Source organism: Hemicordylus capensis, chromosome 1 (assembly GCF_027244095.1).
Source record: "Hemicordylus capensis ecotype Gifberg chromosome 1, rHemCap1.1.pri, whole genome shotgun sequence".
Taxonomy (NCBI): domain Eukaryota; kingdom Metazoa; phylum Chordata; class Lepidosauria; order Squamata; family Cordylidae; genus Hemicordylus; species Hemicordylus capensis.
The window spans coordinates 422782553-422794508 of NC_069657.1; the positions used below are offsets into that span (position 1 = coordinate 422782553).

The following is an 11956-nucleotide window of genomic DNA, read 5'->3' on the forward strand; positions in this document are numbered from 1 at the left end:
GAAAAGCCACCAGACCCATTTCTCTGAAATCTGAACTTTTTCCTCCCTTGGAGCCTTTTGCTAACTCCCTGTTAATCACATACGAATGGTATTTACATTGGCATTCTTAAGTGTAAGAATTGGGGTGGGGGAGAGTCCCCGAGTCCCCCCCCCCATATAAATTAACTGGAAAACAGGTTTAGTCAAAAATCTGCAGAAAACTGACAGCAGTGTCAGCTGTCTGTCTGTCGAGCATCTGTCCAGATGAAGCCTGGCTTCTTTGCTGTTGGCTATAAGTCATGCAGTCCATGGCGCTAGATAACCGTCATAATGGAGCACATCCTCAACAGCTGAGGCCGCTCTGTCGCTCATTCAGTAGGCCAGAGCTGCTTTGCTGGGAGAGCTCCTGGGATTATAGGCTCCAAACAGCTGCCTGTGGCACCCTAGATTTATTTGCTCTGAATGGGAACTTGCTTTTGTCAGCTAAATCAAACTTTATCAGACAGTTTTACTGTTGGCAGTTAAAATCAAATGTGTTTGTTGAACAGTAAACACCTTGTTGCCATTAGGAAGGATTATATAAACAAAAGGCATGCATGCTCGCACACACACACACAATGGCATTGTATGCCGGGGGCTGTCAAAATAATATACTTCTTCGCAGAACTGGGTTTGCTCTAAGGAAATTATGTGACCAAAACCACATCTGAAAATTGACAAAGGAATTATTTCCCCCCGAAATAAGTATTTTAAAACAATTTTGTATGTATCTGTGTGTATACAAGGAATAAAAGAATGGAGAGAAGTGATACAGAAACAAATGAAAAGGCCTCAGAGGTTCATTGGAAATATATTTTACTAGTACATAGGAAAGGTCAAGAAAATAAATACATAATTTTTTATTTGTGTGCTTTCACAAGGGAAGTAAAATAACAGTTTTAGAATTGCAGGATTCAACTTCAAACATAATTCATTTTATTGAATAATTACATAATAAATCTGAATCATAGCACATTTGAATCTGAACAAGATCTTCTGCTTCTCTTTCATTGGACATGATGTCATTTTCAAATTATTGATCTGGCTATTGGGCATTAAAAATCTGTTGAGAACCAAAACAGGTAAAATATTATCATTATATTCAGCATTAATGCTAACAAAAACGAAGAAAACCTTTCATTCAGGATATTCCAGTGTAAAGTGCATTCTGCTTTAAGTGGCAGGATTTTGAATGCCAAATATGGTATCTGTAGGTAAGTGGGAAGTATTTATTTATTTATTATATTTCTATACCACCCCAAACTTCCATCTCTGGACTGTTTATAGCGACATAAAATAAAACAGAAATTAAAACCTTAAAACAATTTGAAACCACAAGTCTAGTTAAAGAGCTTGGGTTAAAGTCTGCAGAGACTTTCTAAAAGTTGTCAGAGATAGGGAGACTTTTATTTCAGCAGGAAGTAGTGGTGTGTCCGAACCGGTCCGGCAGCCATTCCAAAGAATGGCCGAACTGCCGGACCGGTCCGGCCCTGCCTGGTTCGGGTCCGGGTGGGGGGTATGTCTTTAAGGGCGGGGAGGGCTTGCTTAGCCCTCCCGCCTCCTTGCCCCCGCCAGCGCCCGTATTGTACTGTATAGGGGCGCTGGAAAACAGCCGCCCCCCCCGCCGCCGCTGCTGCCGCGGCGGCGGCGGCGAAATAACCTCTAAAACCATCCAGCCCTCCCTCCCTCCCAGCTAGCTGCCCGCCCACCCAGTCGCTCACCCGGTTGCTGGATAAAAAGCGAGAGGAGCTCCGGCACAGAGCTCCTCTCGCTTGGAAGGCCTCCAGCAGAATGGTGGCTCGCGCGCGCGCGCATGCGCGCGCTGCAAACCACGCCGTTCTCCGGAGGCCCGGTCTACCCGGCGGGAAAGGGCCGGGTAGACTGGGCCTCCGATCGCTGGGTAGACCGGGCCTCCGATTGCCGGAGGCCCGGTCTACCCAGCGATCGGAGGCCGGGTCTACCCGGCCCTTTCCCGGCAGGTAGACCGGGCCTCCGATCGCTGAGTAGATCGGAGGCCCGGTCTACTCCGGAGGCCCGGTCTACTCAGCGATCGGAGGCCCGGTCTACCCGGCGGGAAAGGGCCGGGTAGACCGGGCCTCCGATCGCTGGGTAGACCGGGCCTCCGGCGATCGGAGGCCCGGTCTACCCAGCGATCGGAGGCCCGGTCTACCCGGCCCTTTCCCGCCGGGTAGACCGGGCCTCCGGAGAACGGCGTGGTTTGCGGCGCGCGCATGCGCGCGCGCGCAAGCCACCATTCTGCTGGAGGCCTTCCAAGCGAGAGGAGCTCTGTGCCGGAGCTCCTCTCGCTTTTTATCCAGCAACTGGGTGAGCGACTGGGTGGGCGGGCAGCTAGCTGGGAGGGAGGGAGGGCTGGATGGTTTTAGAGGTTATTTCACCGCGGCGGCGGCGGCGGGGGGGGCGGCTGGTTTCCAGCGCCCCTATACAGTACAATACGGGCGCTGGCGGGGGCAAGGATGCGGGAGGGCTAAGCAAGCCATCCCCGCCCTAAAAACAAGGCCCCCCTTCGGTGCCGGTCCGGACTTCTCCGGACCGTGCACATCCCTAGCAGGAAGCAGATTCCAGAGTCTCGAGGTGGCCCGTCCCTGTGTAGCCACCAGACATAAGAACATAAGAACAGCCCTGATGGATCAGGCCCAAGGCCTATCTAGTCCAGAATCCTGTTTCACACAGTGGTCCACCAGATGCCTCTGGGGAGCCCACAGGCAAGAGGTAGGTGATGCCCTCTCTCTTGCTGTTGTTCCCCTGCAAGTGGTATTGAGAGGCATCGTGCCTCTGAGGCTGGAGATGGCCCACAGCCACCAGACTAGTAGCCATTGAGAGACCTGTCCTCCATGAATTTGTCTAAGCCCGTTTTAAAGCCATTAAAGCTGGAGGCCATCATGACATCCCATGGCAAGGAATTCCATAGATTAATTATGCACGGGGTGAAAAAGCACTTCCTCTTTTCAGTCCTAAATTTCCCGACCTTCAATTCTATGGGGTGACCCCTGGTTTTAGTGTTGTGAGAGAGGAAGAAAAATTTCTCTCTATCCACCCTCTCCACTCTATGCATAATTTTATACAACTTGATCATGTCTCCCCATAGTTGCCTCTTTTCCAAAGCAAAGAGCCCCAGATGCTGTAGCCTAGCCTCAAAAGGAAGGTGTTCCAGGCCCTTTATCATCTTGGTTGCCCTCTTCTGTACCTTTTCCAGTTCTACAATGTCCTTCTTTAGATGTGGTGACCAGAATTGTACGCAGTACTCCCCATGTGGCCGCACCATAGATTTGTATAAGGTCATTATAACATTAGCATTTTTATTTTCAATCACCCTGCTAATGATTCCTAGCATGGAATTAGTCTTTTTCACAGCTGCCGTGCTGGTGGCAACTGCAGACGAGCTTCTCTGGATGATCTCAATGAGAGATGAGGCTTATAGTGAAAGTTATGTTTATCCTCACAACAACTCTGTGAAGTAGTTAGGCTGAGAGATATAACCAGTGCTTTGTATTTTGCCTGGAAATGTATTGGTACTCAGTGTAATCTTTTTAATATAGGAGTAATATGGTCTCTCCGAGATGACCCGGAGACCAATCTGGCTGCCGCATTCTGTACCAACTGCAGTTTCTGGACTTCATACAAAGGCAGCCACACATAAGAGTGCATTGCAGTAGTCAGATCTGGAGGTTACCAGTATATGTATCACTGTTCTGGGGCTGTTTATCTCAAGAAACGGATGCAGCTGGCATATCAGCCAAACCTGACAGAAAGCACCACTGGCCATTGCCTCAACCTGGGACACCAGGAAGAAGTTCAGATCCAGAAGCACTCCCAGACTTCATATCTGTTCCTTCTGAGGAAGTGTGACACCATCCAGAACCGTATGACTTTATTTGAAACAAACACACCCACAAACAAACAAGTTCATATATATAAACAAGTGGACCTCCAAAGTCTCCTATCTTGTTGGTTCTACATCTACTTACATGTGCGTGTGTGTGCGCGCGCGCACACACACACACAGTATTGCATCAAATGTATCCAGAATGCCCCCAAGGAAGCTCATCTGGACCCAATTCTGATTTCTTTGCACTAGGCAAAGACATTTTTATTTGCAGATTTTCCATAATTAACTAGATGGTTTTTAATCTGGGTGGATTTTGTTGTTACTTTGTTACTCTGGTGGTTTGAAATGGTCTGAATATTTTTTTTTTTATTAATTTAAAAACATTTTCATCCTGCCTTTCTTGCTGGAGCAACTCAAAGCAGCTCACAAAAATGGGGCACAAATGGTTTTAAATTGTATAGACATTAACAACATTGCATTGGGTCAGATCCAAAGTTTTTGCTCTATTCACAGAAGGAGCTTCTCTTCTCAGAAGAAATTCTTCAATGAATACAGCTCTCCTTCTCTGAAGAGAAGCACCTTCCATTCATGGAGCAAACACTTTGGATCCACCCCACGGGACCTCTTCAGACGCCCTCTCATAAAGTGGTCCTGAATGTGTTGTCTCAACACACTGCTTCATTCAATGGCTGATATCCAAACTAACAAAGTGCTATTGCAGTGGTGGTGTGCTGCTCCTATGGGGAAGGGGTGATCTAAATCCATTTCCACTTCCCTCTGAAACCAACTTTGGCTCCTGAAAAGAGGAACATAGGAAGCCGCCTCATACTGAGTCAGACTGTTGGTCCCTTTAGTTCAGTATAGTCTACGCAGACTGGCAGCAACTCTCCAAGATTCTAGGCAGGAGACTTCCCCAGCCCTACCTGGAGATGGGACCTTCTGCATGCAAAGCAGATGCTCTACCATGGAGCTAGTGCTCCATCCCCAAATATAGGAACACAGGAAGCTTCCTTATACCAAGTCGGATCATTGGTCCATCTAGCTCAGTATTGTCTACACTGGCTGGTAGCAGCTCTGCCACTGAGCAACCACCCCATCCCCAGCTGCAGCCCCAGGGACATATTTCCAGAAGCCACAGTCCAGTTACCTTCAAAGAGAAGGGGAGATCAATAAAACTTACATTTGCCCTGTAGCACATGCTACACATTCACTGCACCAGCGCCTTGCTAGTCTGGATGCCGGCTTGTGTCTTCTGTTTCTCCTGTTAGACCATTGAAAGTTCACTTAAAAGAACAGGTTGGTGTGGTGGTTTTTTTGTTTTTGTTTTTTTTTAAAGATTCAAAATGGTTATGAAATAGGATGTTTCCCACAATATTCACATTTGTTCCTTCCAAACTAGAGCTCAGCAAATAGCTGGAATATGCCTGTGCTCAAAGGAATCCTCATCAGGTCATAAATTTGTTCACGTTAAATGCAAACATCTGAATGGCAAGAGACTATGGAAAGGGTTAGACTTTCCACACTTCGTTCTGTTCAGTGCCAGCACAATGCTTTCCTCATTGGGCTAAATGGAAAGCAGACCTGTTCCATTAACAACACACTGTAACTACCCTCTTGCTGCACAGACATATCATGGGGCTTAGTTCTGGGAAAGAACTTCCTTATAATTTAGTGCACCTCTTCTTTTATTGGGTCTGACCCTAGATACAAGCATGCAGAAACCTAGGATTTTGTTCATAATCGATCAAAAGTGCTTGCTTTCAGAAAAAGAACATGCTTATTTGATTTCATGGAAATCTTTACCAGAGACAATTAATGCAAGTTTAGTGGAATAACAGTTCAGTCTTTAGGTCAATGTGGTGCCAGTCAATGATATCTCTTTGGTCTTTATGTTGGGATTGATACTTGGATGTGGGCATAATTAGCCCACAAAAATCAGAACTTAGAAGTGCCTTCTAGATTTAATATTGTGTGGTGCAATTAACGTTTCAAAGGTGATGCCTCTAGAAATTGAAGATTAGTCTTCTAGATTTAGTGTGCCTGGACTCATCTATATCTTGTTGATCCTTGATGATTTAATTTTGTTAATTTCAGTTGGCTGAGACATGTTTGGTATCGCTGTTTTTAGTGCAGGTGGGCCTCATTATCTGTGGGGGTTCTGTTCTCAGCTACAACTGTGGATAACAAAAACGTGAATAATGAGACGTTAACCCCGGAGAAATGGGGAAAACTATGGGTAGAAGACATGAAATATACTGCCTGTTCTAATTTAAAGGAAAATAATATTAGGATGATGTATAGATGGCATTTAACTCCCAAGAAGTTGGCTTTAATGTACAAGAACATGTCAAATAAATGTTGGAAGTGTAAAAAAGAGGAGAGTTCCTATATACATTTATTGTGGACTTGTAATAAGTCTAAAGGTTATTGGGACAATGAGCTTAAGAAAGTGTTTAAAATGACTTTCCCTAAGAGCCCAGAAACAATATTGCTAGGCATCGATAATAGCGCACTGCCTAGGAAATACTGGATCCTTTTTATGTATTTAACAGCAGCAGCAAGATCGACATTTACATACAAATGGAAGATACTGACTGTCTGAGTAAAGAAGATTGGATATTTAAAGTGCTAGAGCTTGCAGAAATGGCAAAGCTAATGACATTATTAAGAAATAAACTTGAAACATTTAAAAGGGAGTGGGACCCCCTTCTTATTTACCTAAAAACATATTATAAAATGGATTTGTATCAGGCTTTTGAGTGGTAACAAAAATGTTTTTTAAAATGCCCTAGAGCTGACTTTTGGATGATTTAACTGGGGGAGAACGATTAAGCTACAGGCAAGTTTTTGTAACTGATACTTGTTCTAATGATGAGATGGAAGTCCTTTTTTGGGTGTGTGTGTGTGTGTGTGTGTGTTATGTTGTGGAAAAATCAAATAAAAAATTATTGAAAGAAAAAAAAAGAGAAGTTAACCTTATGGGGATTGGGGGATTAGGTTCCTGGTGCTTTAAAAAAAGCCTTAAAAAGCAGGGAGGAGGCAGAAATGAGAGAAATAAAGCACTGTACTATGCTTTGCAGATCTCCAGCTGTCCACCAATACCATCCACCAAACCCCTAATTCTGCCAATTTCCCACAAAAAATCACGAGGAATTTATTTTATTTTATTATATTTACAAAGGAGCCACAAAATGGCTCTGTTCAGCAAAAAGGTGGCTGAAAATGACCTCAGAAGTAATTTTCGGCCACCAGGAACCACAGATAGGCGAATTTTTATGATTTTTTCAACCATGTATGATGAGGTCAGGTCCCCATTGCCCAACTGTGGATATGTGAAACTGCAGGTGCTTGGACCACGAATAATGAGAGCCACCTGTATGTTCTTATTTGAATCACACTTTGCAAAATAGATTTCATGAAGAGAGAGATACACACACACACACACACACACACATTATAAGGTGCGAGGAAGCTCAAATCAGGTGATCAGACAGCTGAGACCAGGCAGCTTACTCTCAGGTGTCAGGCAGAGGAAGTTATTGGCCTGGTATTTGCTGCACTGCAGTGCCACGGAGCTAATGGCCAGAGAGGGCACTACAGCTCATCAAGCCTTATGGACCTGGTGATCTGGGAAGCCTATAGGGGCTTCCTATAAAACTGCTGCTTCAGGATTAATCTGAGCAGCTTCCTGGTACATTAGCCATACAGGTTTCTTTGCCTTGCCTTCCTCACCTTCTGTTGGAACCTGATCATCTGCATAATGTTGACTATAGACCGGCTTCTGGCCCCTCCAGTTTTCATTCGCTGCTCTGGACCTTGACTTCAGCGTGACCTGAACCACATACTGGCTTCTGGCTCTCCCAGCAGACCACTTACAGGGTCCTGACAGACATAAATATTTGTTTCTTAACTGACCACTTCATTCTTCTGATGAATTAGGCTCTTGTCTATAAAAGCTTGTGTTACCATAAATTCTTTAAAAGCCCACATGGCTTATTGTTTCTCTCTCCATTTAGCTGTCTTTTTTTCCAAAATTCCATGAGGCCTGTATAGATGTGAATATTTAGTGGGGCCAGGGAGCCTTATAACTATAGTACAATCCAATTTCCAGTGCGCTAAACTGGAGATGCTATTCTCAACTCCCAGAAGGCCGCTGATATATTTGCCCAGCTCAGTAGTGTAGCAAGGTTGGAGTGGGCCCTGCGGGTGAGAAATGAAGGTGGGCATCGGGCTCCCCAACATAGCCCCACTCCCTCACTAGCCTTACCCACCCAGACCTTTGAGAGCAAGGGGAGGGACAGGCTGCCTATGTTTCTCCAAGCTGTTTGGGGAGTTGGTGGCAGCAGCAGCAATAGGGTAATATCCTGCTCACTCTCAGAGCCGGTGGCCAGCTACCAAAATTGTGCAGCTGGGCTCCTGCCCATTCTCCAAACGTGTTGCTGATGCCTCTGAGGGTGGGCAAGATGTTACCCTGATGCTGCTGCCACCACTGATTCCCAAAATGGCTTGGAGAAATGTGGGCAGCCTCTCCCCACTCTCAAAGGTGTGGTGCAGGAATGCAAGAACCCCCTGCCTGGGAAAGCAGGGGAGGTGACCGGTGCTTTATTGATATCTCGGTGGCCCTGGGCTTTTGTGCACCCCTCCACACCTTTGTTGTCACACCCCTGGCCCAGCTCTTTCTAAAGAATCTCCACTGTGTCAGGCTAGCCTAGGATCGGGAAAATGGCAGCCTATATCCTCACTGTAAATGAATTCTGCCTCATTTTATAGTCTGCATTTTATTTATTTAGCACAGGGTTTTCTTAACCTTGGGCCCCCCAATGTTGGTGGACTACAACTCCCATCATCCTCAGGCACAAAGGCCATGTCTGGGGATGATGGGAGTTGTAGTCCAACAACATCTGGCGGCCCAAGGTTAAGAAACCCTGATTTAGCATATTTGTATACGGCCTAAAACTCATGTCTCTGGGCAGTTTACAAGAAAACAGATTAACAAAAAACAAAAAACAAAAAAAATCAAAACAATTTAAAACAATGATAGATTCAATGAGTTAATTAAAAGCCTGGGTGAATAAATGTGTCTTAATAGCCCTTTTAAAAACTGTCAGAGATGGGGAAGCTCTTATTTCGACAGGGAGCACATTCCAAAGCTTTGGGGAAGCAATGGAGAAGGCCCATCCCTGAGTAGCCACCAGATGACCTCCCCAGATGATCTCAATAGGTGGTGGGGCTCATAGGAGGTGTTCTCTTTACTTAATTGTAGTTATAGATAATGTATTACTGAAGGGCAGCTCAGAATTTAAAAAATTATACATCAAATAAATAAAGAGGAGTTCAAATAAATAAAGAGGAGTGCTTGTGTGTGTGTGTGTAAGTGTAAAGGAAACAAGGGTCCAGACACTATTGCTGTTGCTGTCATGATTTTTCAGACCATCACGAAACATAATTGCCCATCTTTATCCTAACGGATCACATGCTTCTTTCAAGCTGTGATTTGGCCAGCTGAAGTTCATTAGGAAGGAGGTAGGGGAAACAAATCTCAGGACACTCTAAAAGAAAGTTGGAGAAGATGCGTGAGTCCAGTACAATTTGCATTGTTATTCTTGTTCAGTGCTGACAGAAAGGAAAGAGAGGAGAGATTACATTAAAAGTCCCACATAGCATAACATGATCTCACAATGTGCTTCATGCTTGAAGCAAGTTTGGACCTAGATCTAACCTACACAGCTTGAGCTGAGTTCTGTCAAATGGTTCAATGGCAGAACTCTGAATAAGAATCTCATTTGAATTTTGGAAAAATTGGATCTTGCTCTGGTGTGAACTTGCATACATGCCAGATTTGATTCCATGATGACATGCTATGCAGGTCATTGAATAAGACAGTTGGCACCTTCAGCATCAGGCTTTAACTAATGAACTAACTAACTAACTAACACAGTCCATTAAATGTTTGGGCTTAAAATAAGATGGCTGGATTTATGGCTGTGGTAGCTGAGGATCCACCTAATGGTGCAGCGGGGAAATGACTTGACTAACTAGCCAGAGGTTGTCAGTTCAAATCCCCGCTGGTATGTTTTCCATACTATGGGAAACACCTATATTGGGCAGCAGCGATATAGGAAGATGCTGAAAGGCATCATCTCATACTGCACGGGAGGAGGCAATGGTAAACCCCTCCTGTATTCTATCAAAGAAAAACCACAGGGCTCTGTGGTCGCCAGGAGTCGACACTGACTCGATGGCACACTTTACTTAACTGAGGTGAATGAAACACAGTGAAGCGATCCTCATGATAGCTGCAGGAGGCTACCCCCTTTTGTGGGGAGGAAGCCCAAAAGTGCTTACCTCCCCGCAGACAATCACTGCCTCCACTCTAGGGGGCCAGATCGGCCGCCCACACAACTACCGGCTCCGTGACGGAGCTGGTAGGGGCGGTGGGGATCGGAGGCCACCCAACCACCGGAAGTCCCTGGATTGTTGTTGTTAAATTTATACCCCGCCTTTCATTAAGAAAATCCCAAGGCAGCTCACAATAAAATTTAAAAACAAGATTATAAAAAAGACACATTAAAATATTGATTGAGATACACACACACACACACACACACACACACACACACACACACACACACAAATCTGATTTTAAAAATAAATAAATAAAAACACTAGCATAAAAACAGTACAAAATACAAGAAGCAGCAGTGGAGACAATCATATAAAAGCCTGGGTAAAAAGCCACAATTTGACATGCTTTCTAAAAACTGTGATGGAGACTTAGGAGTGGTTACCCACTGGGAGAGCATTCCAGAATCTGGGGGCAGCAACAGAGAAGGCCCTGTCCTGAGTGCACGACAACCTAGCCTCCCTCATTGTCGGCACCCGGAGCAAAGCCCCCTCAGATGACCTCGTCAAGCGGGCAGCAACCCTTGGGAGCAGGCAGTCCCTCAGGCATCCAAGGCCCAAACCGTTAAGGGCTTTAAAGGTCAAAACCAGCACCTTGAATGCTGAAAGGAGTGCGCAGGGCATTCTGGGGAGACCCCCGAGGCCGGAAGACTGGGTGTAACCTCCCGGTCGGGGGTCTACCCGAGTGTCGCAGTGGTGTGGGGTGTGCCATAGCGGCACACGACCAACAAAACAAGGTTAACGGAGTGCTTGCTCCATTAACCTCATTTAAGGGGAGGGGTTGGTAGGCAGGCTAGCTGCCAGGGAACCACCAGGCTCTCATGATGGGCGGAAACTGGACTGCACAGCAAAACATGTCTCTCTGTGCCAAAATGCACCAACTCCAATCTTCACAAATCTTCACCCACATTTTGTGAATCCTTTATATGAGGGCTGTCAGTTCACTCACACGTTGTAGTGATAGTGAGGATCTGAGGGAGGACTAAGCCTCCCTTAGAGCAATTGCAGGGAAGATGGGCCTTTCCTAATAGGGGGGAAAGCACAGGAAAATCAAAACAAAAGGAACAATCCAGAGGACTGGATGGGAACTACACTCACAGCCACCTACAGAAGACAAGAAAGCCTTTTCCTTAGTTTGTTCTGTCCCAGGAGCGCCCTGAGGAAGCAGCTGCCTGAGAACCTTCTAGAAAAATGGGAGGCCACAGCTGGGTGGCTGGAGACAGCAGTAAGACCCCTGCCTGTGAGTAATAAGATAAGGACCAGTTCAGTTAGACGCATGAGGGAAATTATTTTCCTTTATTGTACTGCTTGAATCTGAGTTGCTTGGTAAATGAAAACTATTCTCTCTCTTACAATCTGCTTTATGAAGGGGGAATTGTTCTTATTGCTTACTCTTGTTTTTCTTTTAATCGAATAGTAAACACTTGTTGATGAAGTGTGCTACTCTTCATTTTGGGTCTGCCTTAGTCACACGCTTCTGGAGGCCTAGGAATGCCCAGTCTCTTCTAGGGAGCGTTTTGCCACTTTACCCTAGAGAAATCTTATGTGGAGAGTGGGTTTCCCCATATCAAAAGAAAGTGGATGGTGGCAGCCTACTGTGTATCCCTTATAGTCAAGGATTCACCCCAGTGAACTCCTCCTCTGGCTCTGGTAGGAGCTATGACACGAGTTTATATAGGATGTTTATGA

General features: G+C 45.5%; 1 long non-coding RNA gene across 1 annotated transcript; it reads right to left on the reverse strand.

The window, feature by feature from the left end:
- Nucleotides 1-965: 965 nt before the first annotated feature.
- On the reverse strand, nucleotides 966-11406 carry LOC128351528 (uncharacterized). Its single transcript, XR_008319851.1, has 3 exons — nucleotides 11366-11406; nucleotides 7598-7747; nucleotides 966-1081 (listed from the first exon to the last, which is right to left on the reverse strand). It is a non-coding gene; the product is annotated as an uncharacterized LOC128351528 (long non-coding RNA).
- Between the last annotated feature and the right edge of the window lie 550 nt (nucleotides 11407-11956).